Source organism: Cephus cinctus, unplaced genomic scaffold (genome assembly GCF_000341935.2).
Source record: "Cephus cinctus unplaced genomic scaffold, Ccin1 Ccin1_scaffold0123, whole genome shotgun sequence".
NCBI lineage: Eukaryota > Metazoa > Arthropoda > Insecta > Hymenoptera > Cephidae > Cephus > Cephus cinctus.
Window position 1 is genome coordinate 599,423 of NW_014332857.1, and position 17,209 is coordinate 616,631.

General features: G+C 43.0%; 1 protein-coding gene across 3 annotated transcripts in view; it reads right to left on the minus strand.

Annotated features, from left to right (window-relative positions):
• The window catches only part of LOC107275158 (segmentation polarity homeobox protein engrailed), a 29,377-nt gene that overhangs the window by 3,821 nt on the left and 8,347 nt on the right, over positions 1-17,209 (minus strand). The window lies entirely within an intron of this gene.

Consider the following 17,209-nt stretch of genomic DNA (forward strand, 5'->3'; position numbering starts at 1 on the left):
CCTGTAGGATGAAAGCGAACGAGTGCAGCCAGCCAGCAGGACTTGATCATCGGGGACAAGAGAGAACCTAACCTAACTGGATGGTTTATTCAATCGATTTCGTTACAAAGCTTCGATTCCTCGAAGAGTTCGAATCTCGCTTATAATCGATTATCGATTACGGAGGCGATTCGCTTGACGGAGGATAAACTGTGGGCGAATTAATTAATTAATTGGAAAAGCGTAATTAAGTGGACATTCTGTATGTTAATGGAAAAATTATAAAGGGGGGTAATGAGGGGCGATAATTAAATAGTATTAATTGACACGACGTCATTACTATTATTTCTATTAAATCGGTAATTACAGTCAACGTAATTTCTGTCGATTAAAATATTACCGATCGACATGCCGATCGTCGATCGAATTTTAATTAATACGGTGCTTATTAATTAAGTTACAATAAGTTGAATTTTATTATGTAACCCGATAGACACGTGGTATTGGATCGCTTATAGTTCCCACGATCTTTATTGAAAATGATCCATATGATCGAGCGATCCGTCGATCGCCCCGAGTGTGTAATAATTAACGCGATCGTTAGCTAAGGCCTCCCTTTTCATCTCGTTAAACACATCCTAATCGCTACGGAGTGGCTGGGACTGAGATTGTAATTTGAGCCATAAAGCGTTCGCGTGGGATTAAAAAAAAAAAAAAAAAAAAATAGAAGATATCTATAGTAAATTGTAAATCGCCATTTTCATCGATTGTAAAATCGTTACGAATTTTTTTTTATTATTCTCATAAATACGTAATAATATAAATCAGGGGTACCAATCGACCCATCCATTACCGTTGTACCGTCTAATGGGATAGGATAAAATGAAAAAAGTACACTCGAGGTAACCACTTTGCGTTTCAGCACAGTCATTCAAAAATTCCCGCCAAATTACGAATGATTAGTCACGTTTCTCACCCCTCGAGCAAAATTGCCATAAGTAACTTAGCTTATGAACGAGTCCCCGTTAAATAGCTCAAGTAAAATATAATCGTGGGACAGTCCGAGTAATAAAATCCCAACTAAGGGAAAGGATTGAAATTATAAAAAAAAAAAAAAAATATTAAAGAATTTACCAAAAAAAAAAAATACTCGGTCATTTTCATACCATACCTTCGATCACTCGAGGACTTACTGTCCGACTGTGATCTAGATCTGATTATCTGCTTTCAAGGATTCTCCAGAGTCCGTCAAGTTACGTCAGTGCCACGGAGTCTCGTGATTCTCGTAGCCGCGCGAGACACTCGTTTCTCCTCCTTTATTTATAATACAATTCGGCGCTTCGTATTCTAGCCGCATGTGCGACGATGAGACTCGAAAGTCCTAAGCCGAGGTGGAGTTACTTCGAGTTCGAAGAACGCGGCTCGCAAGGAACGGGAAAGTCTGTGTGGAACGAGGTGGAAGAGACAGACCGAAGTAAGATGGCGATGGAGGGAGAGAGAGAGAGAGAGAGCGAACGAGCGGGAGAATAGAAGAGAAGATAACCGCGGGGTCGGGACTTGGGTGGTTGAAATTAATGTTGCCCGCTTAATTGGAGCCACCGAGTAGTGTGTGTGTGGCCAAAGCGGTGCTCAACTTCTCAATAAAGATATGACAGCTGTCGTAAGATCCTGAGCGCGTTGCCACGCGACGGCGCGTCCGACGTTAAGTTTTCGGCGGCGACTGCGCATGCGCACCGCCGTACCGTCTGAAGCGAGCCGCGCATAAGTTACGAGCGGAATAATATTCTTGGTAGAAAATCAATCGTAGCCAACGTTTGACTTACTTAGAATATATATTCCTTGCGATGGTGGAAGACATCTTGAATTATCTCACGTGACGTCACTCGTAACGATGTATATAGATATACAGCGTGCCCAGGGGTATTACACGTAAATATTGTATCGAATGAAGTTGGTCATGTAAATTTCAACTTCACTCGATACAACGATCTTGAACGAATGTACGACTATGAATTATTTAAGGGCGACAGTTGGACCCGAGAAAATTCAAAACCACCCTTAGTCCCTCTCTCTGTGTGGATTGGGTAATGTCCCTTGGAGGGTGGCCGCCCCTTACTTACTCCTTACGTAACTCTGGCACGCGAGCAAAATCTAATGTGTTAATGTAACGTATGGAGGAGGAGGAAGAGGGGGGGGGTCTAAATCGTACAAGGGTGGTTCCATATGGATACGTGGCAATGTGCCATTCACTAAATAAAATCCACCCTTAGTACGAGAGTCATGATTAAATCAGTCAATTACTCTGGATTCGATCCGTGTGACTTTATTTCCTCGAAATCGTCACGTGTCATCTTACTTATTACCTAATTTCACTTATTTCGTTTCAGCAGTTCGGTACAGTCACGACAACAAAGTTGGTGGTCCATGATCTTCTGAATTGGTCCGATATTAAGTCCGTCACGCAGCGTCAAAAAGAAAAACACGCTCGAGAAAGAAAGTATAGCGTCACGAACAGCGCGTAAAACGTTGTCGATCAAAGATTTTTGGTCCAGATCTTGGATGCTGGGGACGATGCTGAGTAAGATTAAAAAAATATTTTTCACTTTAACTTCTTTTCATTTTTTTTACTTTTTTTTTTCATTTTTATTTATCTCCATTGTTATTGGCTCTGTCTCCGCAGCCTCCCAGAAGACGTCTCGACGCTGGGTGTGTTGCCGGCAACACGGGTGGGCTCTTCTTTCTCGGCCGGCAAAACTGTGTAGGCGTTGCAAGACATGCAAATTACCCGCACCAGATTCGGCGATACATCTTAATTTCTTGGCTGGACCAAAATACGCGACACCGCGCCGCGTCCGGGCATTGTGCCGAATCACGTGGTTATACGAGATGCGCAGCATCACACTTCTCGGAAGCACCTTGACGAAAGATTGATAGGACGAGGAACGACCTGGTGCATGATCTTCGAGGAAACTGCGCGCTAAGTGGTCCAGCGCAAGGAGAAGATGGCTGGTGTATATTGAATTTGAAATTATAGCAATTATGATAGACATGCATGTATACGCACACGCGTGATCCTATGCAGTCATACGAGTTAATATTTTTATCTTTTTCGAAAATTCTAAACCTAACTGTTCCTGGGAACGGGCCAGTGTCTTGGTCGTTCGTGAGGATAAGTAATGGCTTCCTGGTGAAAATTAAGCTATTAATTACAGATTGTCCCTGAGGCTAGAATTTTATATGTGTAAAAAAAATTTCTTATGACCCAAGTAATATTATCATTTTTTTGTTTTTCGCTTTTTAATCAGATGCATATTAAGTATACGGATGCGAAAGATTATACGAAAATTGTAACGCAATGTTCATCCTTTACCTTGACTTCTACATCATTTATAATTGGGTTATTTATTATTGTTTCAGTTCTCATGAATATAGTTCCTATGAATACTTTTTTTTTTATGTGTATATATATATGGGTAACAGGTCTCTCTCAGATGTCGCGTCACCATACAAAAATATCTAAGCGAAATGATTCCACTCGGTGGTCTTGAGATTAAGTTTAATTGGGGGTCGAGTTAAATAGAGATTTATGAAGTAAATTCATTGTTTCGTTGCTTCGTGGACCACCGTGACATTAATGCCGAATTACTTTGGGCTCCTTATGTATTTTACTTCGCGATACAGCCTTAATGGCAGTCCTTCTATAATATCGACGAAGCAACGACGCGAGCGACAGTGAAGCCACTGTGGGATATAATTGTATTGCGACAGATGAATTGATCGAAAAAATTAATTTTTCAGCGTCATGCCTTGAAGAAGATAAATAATTTCATAGAAAACATTTTTTTTTAATTTCTCCATACGCGGTATGGATTTTCCATGTAAATTGGCCTTTAGGCATTTTTAATCATTTTGATTCATATACGAGCCGTCCGGTACCGGCATGAAGGATCCATGGCTTCCGTTCACCGATATCCGTTTTAGGGCGTGTTTCCATGTGCCGCAACGTTATCGGAGTCGGATCTCGATATTCGTAGCTTCGCTTAATTAAAGGCCGCCTTGGGGAACGTACGGCTGCCGCGGTCAGGAAATCGCTTAATTTCGCGTCAGCCGATCCATTGCCCGAACCCCCTTCTGAAATTCATTCACGATCTCAGTACTGTAAATCAACCCTATGTTATCGTTAACGAGTCCCGTCGGCCACGTGTTACAGTTTGACAGTAAGTGACACAGTGACATTTGACATATACACGCCGGTCAAACATACAATTTTCAAGCAGTGAAACCGAGTATATAATAGGTCAAAATAAATCGTACGTTTTTCGAAAATTCGTCAAAGCATAATTTTCGTAAAATTATTACCCGCATTCTCCATAAGTATCCATTGGACGTCGCGCAACGACATAACTATGTGAAATGAAGACATAAAAATTGCCTGGATACATATATATACATTTCCCTAGGCTCTCCTTCGCTCCGCGTTATTGTTTGCCCAGGCGTGGTAACCCGAGAGGATCAAATTTCGGGTGTCGCCTCATGTAAATCCAGCCATATAGGTGGTATATATCGACGCCGCTATGAAAATAAATGATAATCCGTAAGGATCGCGGTGTAACCAAAGTAGATGGCAGGACTACCAAATCAACGTGAAAAGTCCCTATATAATCTTTCCCCGTGTGGTATACAATCCAGAAGGTGAGTGACGGTCCCGGATTAGAAAAGACCCCCTAGGGGAACGCGTGGAATTCGCTTAGGACACGTTCCTCGGTTCCTGGGAGAGTCAAAGAAATTCGCCAGGATTTTGCACGACACTCAACGTCAGTACTCAGGATCCTCTTGGATCCTCTTGGATCCTGAGTTAGAATAACCCAGGAACGAATGAACTGGTTATTGGGGACCAGAATGACCGTCGAATATCACCTGACACTCGAGACCCCTCATAGATTGAGGTAACACCCACTCAGGATGATCCTGAAAAGGAAATTGTACCCCGAGCGTGTAAAAAAGCAAACGGTGTCCCGGGAGACATGAGAGATGCGACGGGTCAGCTGTAGGGGTGACTGGAAGGAGATAAATTTTTCGGCCGAATATTTTTTTTTCACCATTTTTTTACAAAACCTACACCTTTTGACACGTCGTTCCAGAGAGGGGGATGAATTAAGACGGCAACCCCATACCAGTCCCTATGGTATTGGCCAACCTGGCGGAATGCAATCTGCATAAAGCAGCTACCGGACGCTAACCGCCTCGCAAATTTGATTTGCCGCTGGATTTGCGTTAAATTTATATTTATTATTCCCAACGATCCCCATATCTTTTGCAAACGTAATTCAGTCACATTTTTTTTTTGCAAAAAATAATCACACGTTTCATCGATAACGACGTCCACAAGAATTTCTTAATCCGACTGTACGAAATGACATATGACCCAAGCACGGTCCTAATATTCTCGTTGAAATAGACTGATTTGAAAAATCCATAAAAAAGGAAAATAAAAAATCGTTGATTGACCTTGTCAAAGAAATGAGTGTGTCCTATTACAAAATTGGTAAGATTATGTAGAGCCGTTAACAGGGCTCCGTCCACCAGGTAGAAAGTCGATGGAGTCCCAGCCTCTCGAGGAAGAGGTCCTTACCGTAAGACACGTGAGAGAGACGAAGACAGCATGATCGATCCTAGGATCCCCATAGGAACTGGAAGATGGGTGACTGCGGAGGGTATACAAAAAAGGAAGCATAGAAAACAAAGACAAGGATCCAAGAGGAGAAAAAGAAAAGAGAGAAAGAAAAAAAGGAAGCTGACCCTGACCCATAAAAACGTCAAACCTCCCCTAACCTAGAGAAACGTCTTCATTACCAGACATCTGCCAGACTATACACAGAGAACCACGTGCATGCACACATCCGTATAAACGCACGTAATAAATACCGTGTTTACAGGAGGCTGGAGAAGTCTTTCGGTAAACTGCCCGAAGCTGACCAGGATCTCTCGACGGTTTTTATCCCGCGGCACTGCCATTAATTAAATCGTTATATTAATTAGAGTCCTACCCGAGAGAGCGCAGCCTCGCGTGGTCCATTCGGGGACGTATCTCTGTACCCGGGAAAAAAAAAAAAAAAAAAAAAAAAAAAAAAAAAAAAAAAAAAAAAAAAAAAAAAAAAAAAAAAAAAAAAAAAAAAAAAAAAGTAAAACAAGTACAGCCAATAAATTTTTTTTAAAACCCAAGAATAAGACCGAGCTGAAAATACGAATCCAAAAAAAAAAACAAAGACAAGTACCATCAAAGGACAAGCCCAACTAATAATAAAACCCCACGAACCTTAATAAAGCCAAGCATACGCATACGGAGTACGGACTATAAAAAAAAAGATCCCTAAGCGTACAAAGATCATGTAAATGCCTACCAGGATGACCAACCTTAATAAAGAAGTCGACATTTTAATAGAGGATCCGGACAGGCCTTCGTGAAAGCCTCTCTCCCTTCTCTCCATATATACCCATCAACCATATATACATATACAGCCATAATTAAGTAGCACAATCAATTAATTTGTCCTCAAGCATATTAATAAACAGCCAACAAGGCCCCACCGAGCAACTCCCAGCCGAAGACCCGAAAGCGCCTTTCGGGTACAGAAATGATTTCCCAATGTGCATAAATACCCTTGGCCAACGTCCGCGCTGCATATATGCCCGTAGAAGGGAGGCACGTGTATAAAGTGAAGAATAAAAGTGTCCGTAGCAAATTGGCCAAACGCCCCGGTGCAACAACAATGTCAAACGTGGCACGTCGATTGGACGTCGACCGGTTTTAGGCCGGTCAATTGAGCGATACAACAAGGACTGGTAACAGACATGGTCACGCGGGAGAAGAGGAAGGAGAAGCACGCGCATACGGTAGGTAGTAAGTAGGTATGTACCATAGGGTATATCGGCAGTATGTAAGCCCTGTACGAGTACACTCTACGAAGCCGGTAAGTGAATAAGTAAGCACGAAGTGAACGTATGTATTATCTTGATACTCCATACGCTTATAATATTCTATCTCTCTCGCTCTCCCAACCTCAGCCCGTGCCGGCAGCGTGTACGTCGGTACACGTTAAAAGGGTCCCAAAGGGACTCGGCGCGGTGCATGGTGGGATATGGGACATGAGTTCATGACGGGAAACCATGGGGACCCTCGGTACTTGGCTTATGGTGCTTATGGGGCATATATGGTCCATGCATGTATATATGTATCGTTTCGACTTGGAAGCATATAGGAGCGCCTGCCGTGAGGATGGTGGGACCACCCACACCGAGACCAGAGACCACCGTGCTAGCCCCACTGGCATACATTAGAGAGGAGGGACCTCTGACTACCCGAAAACTATACCACCAGAAACGGCCAGCAGCTAGTGGATTGGGACTGTTTTTGGGGCCTTGCGATATTAGTTCGAGGGACTATTTATTTATTTATTTTCCTTTTAACCTACAAATTTATCTCGTTACTCTAGATTGCTGCTTCACGAGATCCCGGCACATCGGTCGGGCGCGATATTCATAGGGACTTTTTTTTTTGGGGCTTCCGTACACGTGTACACGTACTGTGGTACTGGTGAGTATCTTCGGGGATACTAGTATGGATAATGGTTAGTAGTTAGTCTTATTAATGCTAATTACACGTATTATACGTAACTGGCTACTTACTAATGGAACGGCAGCCGACTTGGGTATTATGTGGTTATCTTTTTTTTTTGTTTTTCCCCTTTATTCTTAGATCTGGGCAGTTTTTAGAACCTGGCTAAACCATACGTGCGTGCTGCGTACTGTATGCGTGAGTGGTACAAGGTACTGCACTTCGGGGACCGATTTAGCTCTATGGTTATTTTCACTATTAAAAGTAACTATGCGATTAACTCTGTGTTTATATATACATATATATACTTTTTTTTTTCACGGTCACATTTTATGTCCCCATAGTATTGCCCTATGTAAATGTATACGGGTATATCGATAATTTGGTAAAAACAATTTTTCACGCGCACTAAGTACACACAGTGTATTGGATGACTGATGATTATCGTAAATGACAATTTCAGACGTCCCGTTGATAAGCCCCGTTTAATTCTTATCGTCCGTATGAAAACTTGATTAGTCGTCATCGTGGCGGAACGAAACTTTGTCATAGTTCGTAAACCCGCGAGACTAACCTAACCTGACTCTCGTATATAATCCCGTCGCTATTATTAATGACACAAATTGAATTTCACCAGTCGACGCGGGGAAGCGCGGGCGTCGCGACGCCCTCCTCTATTCCGTAGCGAATTGCGAAGGAGCGCGGACGAGATCAACGACTCGCTACGTCATTAACTGGATGATTTCCAGCGTAAATGACTTTCTCTAAATACCACGTCCAATCGTTATCATTAATTGTCAAACGGCCTTTCGGCGTGTTGCTGGTCGTATTGATATTTTGATTAATTAATAAAAAATTAATTCAACATCTAGGTATACAGATATATATATCAACAATGTCTAGACAGATATTTTGAGCTCCTTTCATGTGTCCTTACGACGAATTTTTTTCCTAACCGAATTTCCCTCGCCTCTTCGCACATATTTTCCGAGGCCCAATTTATTATTATTTTGATTAATTAATAAACATTAATTTATTTAATAATAATATATACGAATATTCTAAACTCCTTTCATACGTCCTTCCAACGAAATGCGCGTACGATATTTTCTTAGCCGACTTTCCTTCGCCTCTTTATACGTATATGTCGTGAGTCCCAATTTATTATTACTTTGATTAATTAATAAAAATTTATTTAATAATAATATATACGAATATTCTAAACTCCTTTCATACGTCCTTCCAACGAAATGCGCGTACGATATTTTCTTAGCCGACTTTCCTTCGCCTCTTTATACGTATATGTCGTGAGTCCCAATTTATTATTACTTTGATTAATTAATAAAAATTTATTTAATAATAATATATACGAATATTCTAAACTCCTTTCATACGTCCTTCCAACGAAATGCGCGTACGATATTTTCTTAGCCGACTTTCCTTCGCCTCTTTATACGTATATGTCGTGAGTCCCAATTTATTATTACTTTGATTAATTAATAAAAATTTATTTAATAATAATATATACGAATATTCTAAACTCCTTTCATACGTCCTTCCAACGAATTGCGTGTACGGCATTATTTTCACAACCGCCTCTCCTTCGCTGTATACGTATGTTATAAGGCCCAACTGTGTCGCCAATACCGTTACGGAGGCTCCGAGCGCGCTGACGTCCATGTATCGCGAATCACCTGAAAGACTGACAGTCGCTGGTAGAAAACTGCTTGGAGCCTGAAGTTATGCGAGTTGCCCGAGTACGTCGGACCATAAACGCAGAGGCAATTGCCTTTTACACATCCTCGCTCTCGTTTCCTACGGTCGGCTGCCATTAAGTTTCTAGTGGTGGTACGCTCGGTTAGGTTACTAAAAATCATTAAACAGTCATCGAGCAAATACATAAAATTTAAAGTGAAGGAAAAGAAAAAAGGATCAATAAAAGTTACAATTAAAATCGACCGAACTCGCATCGAGGTTCGATTAAAATTATTATAGTCCGAACTTGTTCGATTGTATATCGATTACTCGCAATCGCGAAAAAGCACTGTTGCATTGGCTACACTGGTAAAGTAATCGCGAGGCAACCTCAGGCTAAGAGAAATTCCAGCCATACCTGGAAACGAAGCTGGAATCATTAGCACTGCGTTTTGCGATAGAAGTGATTATGGCGAAGGGAAAGTGTGTGCGTGTATATATATATATATATATATATATATATATATATATGTGCCAGTGGCGTAGGGGAGCAAGGGGTGCTTTAATTAAACACACTTAATTAACTTTAATGTATGACAACAACCTCGTGCACGTTAACTGTACGGATATAGAAACGCGTATACGTAGCTATGTTCAGGCGGGATACTAGTAGCCGATTCATCGACGGAGTCATCTATGGGTTTCTATGGAATTGAATTCTCTATGGGGAATTCCCATTAGGCTGACTGATGCTAACGATGTGGATATTACGCGCGATAATAATTTTTTTTTTGTAATTCAGGTAAAAAACCAAAAGTGGGATATTGGATTTATTTATCGCGTCCCACGTGATTTCTGTGGTGTTTACAAATTTGTGAAATATATATATATATATATACATATATATATATGAAATTCATAGTGGGTGGCTTTTGATGTACCGTGCACTGCTACTTATCCTTTTTTCTTTTTCTTTTTTTTTTCCCTTATAGTTTTTTCTTCTAGCACCGTCTCTCCGACTTCTGACAAAACTACCAGACCAGATGACAGGATAGTCGTAGTGTTTCCGGTGGTGGGTCAGGTGGTGACGATAGGCGATGACATATGGGAATGTTTTCCCTAAATTCCTTTGTTTTTCAATTTCTACCGATTTCCCGGCTAGTCTAAAGACACCCAGTTATCCGCTCGATCGAGCCAGCCGCACACGTAAAAACCACCAAAACATATATCCCGTGTAACAGGTGGCACTTTTTTCCGGCCCCATCCACTCCCATACCCCCGATCTACGTCTTTTACCGAAAACTACCAAAAAATCTAATGTCTATCCAAAACAGTGGAAAACGTTTCTTAGAAAAGTTTAAGAAAATTAAAAAAATTTTACAGCAACTTCCGGTAAGCCCATAGCAGCCAGACCGGAAGTTCTCGTTGAGCATCCAACCAGCCTCTGGGCACTTGTCGTTTACCCCACGTATTAAAAAAAAAAAAAAATCTATCAACACCCCAAGGTGCTCGTCAATAACGGCATCGATGATTATTTTAATCCGGAGGAAGTCCCGTGTACCAGAATAACCCAAGAAAGAGAGAAAAACACAAGTACCGACTTACCGAGTGGTAGCGGGAGTCGAGGACTGTCGTCGTCGTAGTCGTCGCCGAAGACTCAAAGAGGAGGAAGAAGAGTCTCTCCGGCGCAGCAGCAGCGAGACTCCGAGGGAACGAGGGAGGCCAGTATAAGGTTTAGCCGTACGGCGGGTCGCGTCTCGTCATAACTCAAGTCTAGTTAAGGGAGCCATAATTCAAGGGATAGCACCGGCTCGTCGTTTACTTCAAACGGCTCATAAATTATGGGCTTTTAATTTCGCGATATTAACGGAACGATCGGATGAATACGAAAATACGCATTCGGTTCCTCGAAAGGAACTGCCGGATGACAGTGAAGAAGGAAGGAAGACCTTTGCCAATTCAGCTGATGAACTTTGCCGTCAGAAGTATTCTCTTCTCTCTCTCTCTCTCTCTCTCTCTCTCTCTCTGTCTTTCTCTCACTCACACACACTCGCTCCAACGTAATCCTCCGACCTTTTCTTTTTTTTTTTTATTACAGAACCCCGTTACCGGAATACGGCAGCGTGAAAGTCCCTGAAAAATGGCGATAAGTGTTTGAATTGCCCTCGCCTTATGGTCAACGAGAGAGAGAGAGAGAGAGAGAGAAAGAGAGAACGCAGTTTCGTACACCCATTATCCGCCACGTCAGATTAGATCCATAAAATCATGCGCTCGACTCCGCGCTTAATCAGAACTTTATAATGAATACCAAGACCTAAATATATTCTTGGCTTCGATGGAGGTCTTCTTATCGTTTTGATATATGTAATAAACGACTACTGTATATATATAATACATACCCTCGGCTATTCATTCCAGCAGTGATAATTATTTAATGACTCATTATCATCCATACAGACCTCATATGTTCCCTTGCGCTATGATCTGAGAAATAATAAATTTTTTTTTTTTATAATTTTCAGAATACGTTTTCACGCGATCGACATCGTTGACGTGAAAATGCGACTTTTATGCTTAAATTACCCCCCCCCCCCCTGGTAACATTTTTAACCCTCGAAAAATTCCCTAGACGTTCTACATAATTATATCTCTGGCATCCAACAGTCACGTCCTATAGACATTGCTTCATTACAGTCAGCTAATTGTAAATTGGATATGTCAGAATGAAAAAGCTTCTCGATATTACGGCTAGTTTTAATGAAACGATTCAACTTTGAGATGACGGTTCGTTCTCCTGGCGCCGATTCGACTCTCGACGATGAAGCCATAAAGACCCGAACAGCTCGAACTGCCAACTGGAGTCACGATTCTATGTATACATATAAGATGCTCATAGTCAATGTATATTATACATATATACGCACGCATTAGCTAAGTTTTATATATATATATATATATATATACACACATCCATGTACACGTACAGATCTATGTATTAATATTTATATAGCCCGTGCTTTCAAATTACTATACTATCCATTTTCATATTCATTACAGCCCCGCGCGTATTAGCATACGAATTGCAATAATAAACGACAGCACAATTTCTCCGTAATACATTATCCACGCACGCGAGTATCTAGCATAATCATTAGGCTCGCGTTCGCTTTTTAGGAATCCACAAAAAATTATTGATATAAAGACATCAACCTGTACTCCCCGTGGGATGGCACATTGACAAGAAGAAAAAAAAAGAAGAAAAAATTTTTTCCAACGATCGTGCCAATAAATCAATCAATATATCACGGCAAAAAAAGAGAATTCCGTCCAAGACGGGGTCCGTGGGATTTGAACCGACGTCACCCGACTTTATAACACCTCGTACGCGTTCGACCGGTGATAAAACCATCGATTTTACAATCTTGGCGAAGAGCGACCCCCCTGACCCGGGCTAGCGAAAGAATTTTTGGCTATTAAACGCAAACGGCGTATATCGGTTATGAGCCGTAACTGCGATAAGAGTTAGCGAGAAAGAAGGTTTAATTAACATGTAAAATTGAATGGTACCTTCGTTCGTAAGAATAACGAAATTTCTATGAGATTCTGCGCATGCGCGCACGCTAGTTTCACACACTCACAAATTATCATATATATATATACATACGTCGTAGGCACTAAGCTATAGGCTATAAGTGTACGTATATAGGTATACAGCCAGAGCGTAAGCCAAGTCTACTTGGGTGGTCCATCGAAGAAGGGACCGCACGCAGAGCCCTGCCCCCACCAGAAAAACATCTCTGCCCCCACTAACAGCATCCAAGCGGTACACAGAGACGCGTGCATCGTTATACGTACGTCCGAGGAGCGCCGACACAAACGTCACCCGGAATATCTCTCAATCTAGCCGGGCGAATTCCGGCCGGTGCTTAGCCCGACTAGCGAGTTAATGTTTAATGCGCCCTTTAGTGTGACTCATTGTGATACGGCCCTGATGCCTTCGACCGTAGTAGTAGACAGTGAAAGGGGCCCGAAGAGAGAGAGAGAGAGAGAGAGACAAGGGAGCGACACGTAGGCGGGCATTGCACGCAAGCGAGCGGCACAGCTTTTGACGACATCCACAATTAACTACATCGTCGCCAATTAACGTTATACCCCGGTATATTAATTTTTATGCGTACCCACTTTTGATCTTCCGTCACGGCGATTCTCCGTTGCGATTCGCTACTGTCACGGCCGTCGTAATTTTCGAGATCCTCGATTTTACTCAAGGACACTTTCCGTTTACGAGCGCCTCGGCGTCCGTCGAGTGTTGACGTTACGCGGGACCGGCAAATTGTCTCTCGAGGTTACGTGCGCTACGTAGCTTTTCGAGACACCCCGTAGAATCGTTTCCACGGCCGCGGCCGGCAGCCAGAGGCCGGGTCAAAGAAACCCACTGATTAAATGCTCCTCGGTACACAGACTCCACGATACATCTCTTTGGCCTAACCTAAACTCTCGTTTGGCTATAACGTCGAGCGCGTAGGCAGAGCCGCCTATCGGCCGCGGCGCAAACTTACCGAAGCTAGTAACTTGGGTATACTTACTTGCGTACGCAGCCCACTTTATTACGAGACTCGGGAATGCGAAGGAGACTCGACACTAATGACTCTCCGCTTCCCTCCACGAAACTAGTAACGTTATTCAGCATTGCCAACGTGCCTAGTAACATTATCAAAGTTTTCGTCGTTGATCGATTAAACGTGCACAGAACTGTCGATCGTCGAGCCTGAACTCCTAATATCAACAAGGAACGCGTAGGCCTCCTTACACGAACCTCCTGGCTTCTGCTGTGCTGGGATCCGTGGAAAGTTGAGTGTCTAGTTGCCCCCTTTTTTTTCCCTTCTTTCTTTTTCTCTTTCTCAACAAACTTCGACTACCGGCTCGTGGGTGATCCTGACTTTCGCGCTCGCCTAATCGCCGGCCCCGCGGTCTGTTCCTATACAACGATTACTTTGCTTAAGCACCGGGATCATTCGGAAGATTGCTAGTCTGTTTGCACTGTCAGTCGCGAATTGCTTTCATTCGGTCAGCCCTACCAGACAGGCTATACTTGTCGGTACGCGGATGAAATCGCTCAATCGACTTTGATTGATAAGATACCGGGTGTGGAGGATTGAAATTTTTTTTTATTGTCAATAAAAATAATTTTTTTTTTTTTTTTAAACCGATCGAACTCATATCCCGGGGAACTGACGATTCGATTGGTACGACTTTTGAATTATCCGAACAGTAGCTAACGGCTCTCATGAAACTCCTGGAAGTTGGTCTTCCATGAATCTACAGCTGGGATCGATATAACTGATAATAAAGATGGCTTCTAATGGTTTCTCGTGATTGAGGCCTATTCCAGGGGGCTCTGACTCGGGACAGCTCAGAGTCGAGGGCAGCCAGCAGTCAGGCAAAAAAGTCACTAGCAACCTTGCGTCCGATCTCCAACCACGGTATTTCTGTCTGTTACTGTCGTTCTGTCGTTTCATGCTGTATATCCTCTTTTGCCTCTTCCAACTCAGAGATGCCTTCGACCACTGTCCCGTACCTCCCGGCCGACCGACCGTCACGAGACGTGAGAGATGCAAGGTCGTGACCCTTCCGAAAGGTCCTCCTCGTTTGAGCGTCCTATCTCAGCATCTGGTCGTGTCAACATCATTACATGACTACGCGCTATCTACACTCTACATATACGGAAAACATGAATGGGACGCTATGGACATTATTTATTTATTTTTTTCAAAACAAAACTAATTCTCGAATTTCATCTCCCGGCAGAGTATCCTTAAAAAAGGTACACCTTCCATTGGGTTCCAGATAATTTTGACATGGAAAAAAAATTGAAAAAAAATATATCACGCAAGCATGATAAATCTATGGCGCGTTGACTTTTCCATGAAGGATTCGATGATGGCGATCGAACCCGTTACACTCCAGCGTGCACGTGCACCTATCGAAAGGAAGTTCTTCTGCCAGTCTTCCAGGAAGGGATCCGAATTCAATTCCGAAATGGCCAGGAGGCAAAATCTTGTGATCGAATCGGTACAGAGACTGGTTTCTCCTGGTGGATAAAAGAATGAGAGAGAGAGAGAGAGAGAGAGAGAGAGACCCTCGCTCGCTCTCTCTCCTTTATTCTCTCCCGATAGGTGCGAGAGGACTATACGTAGAACCGACAGATCCATGAACGGATCGATGGATAGATGGACGGATGAACATATCCCGACGAAGACTCACCTGGGTTGGGCGTACAAGATCACGTAAAGATACGTAAGGGAAGATAAAACGAAAATTAACCTAGTCGCGTGTACATCAAAGGGGCGTAACGCTATACCTCAGCTGTCCCAGCGGTTAATTCACAAAACCCAAAATGACAGCATCGTTCTGCCTAATGATTCAGGGCTGGAGCCCTAAATTTTAATTCCTTTGTTTTTTCAACCCCTAACCTCCTATCCTCAAAATCTCGTCTAACGCGATCAAGTATAAATAAATAATTTTTCTTCATAAAAAAAATCTTATCCAACCCCTCCACTCCAACGAAATACCATAATTATTATACCCACACGGTATATAATTTCCATGGAAGCTACCAACTTGCGAAACTCAAGAATATAATCATAGACCGTAGAGGCCCCCAGGGTTCTCTTATTTTCATTCTCATCCCGACCGAACCTCATCCTCTAGAACACACGAGTATTTCTGTCACCCAGGTCATTGTAACCAGCCGATACTACACTCCGCGTTGTACACCCTGTTAATTAACATTGACAATATTTAACGATCGCTGCTCCCCGTTAAATAATTCTTATAATTACGTATCCCCGTGGTACCGGACACCGGATCCACGGGCACTGGACGCTCAGTACCCATGGCTAAATACATCACGGTGGTCGATCGATCCACGTTATTCCGCGTGTAGTCCGTAAGATCCGGCGGGCCACCCTGCAACTGACTTTCGCCACACACCTCGTCGTTTAGCTCTAGGCAAGGCAACTCCGGGCGTCTCGGCTCATTAAAGCTAATAATGTGGATTTACTATTCTCGCATAAAGCGGATACGAAAGGCCGCGCGTCCCGTTCCCGACCACGACCACGCTGTTTCTCTATCACCCTGTATATACGCGTGCACCGTCGATACAGGTACGTACGTAATAACACGGCGATGAGTACCCTGACGTTTCGAATAGTATTTTAGTTGGGTTAATAGGGCTGTATAACTATTGACGTCCTATTCTATCGTGTTCCTCCGTCTTTTCATCCTTACCGACGTACCCGGGCTAGATCTTGAGTGCCCGGAGACACCTGGATCTTTTTTTACTACCCATATCGTACCTGTCTCGTGGGTATAACATGACGTACAAAAAACAAAAAAAACTAGTAATTTTTTTTTTCGAATTTCGAAATATCTAGTGACACATTCAACCACGCCATCCTCACTGGAAACAAACGTGCTCCTCGAGTTCCGATTTCTCAGCCTCTTCGCGTAGCGCCAAGTAAACCACTGAGGAAGCTCCTCTTCCGGGTCTCCTTAACCAACCCTTGAGCAAACCAACCCCCTAAGATCTAGTGACTCTCATAGCCTCCTCCTGGCGCCCTAGGGGAATCTCTCGAAGGGTGGGGACAATGAAGAGTCACACCAGTCATCGGTTAGGGATTTTCGGGGTCGACGGTAACCCGGTGTCAATTTTCCTCGGGGATGATTCGCCGTCGCTCTATAAATTCATTAAAACAACCCTTAGTCTGCCACCGCCGCTGCTACTACCCGTGGCACCCCTTTTACTGCTGGGGGGTTGCCAATTGAATTCCGCGCATAGTTTTACCACCGGGGGATACCCGAGGGTGTTATTTTTCCGCAGATAGATACCCAGAGGGAGCGGGGGGGGGGGGAGTTTAA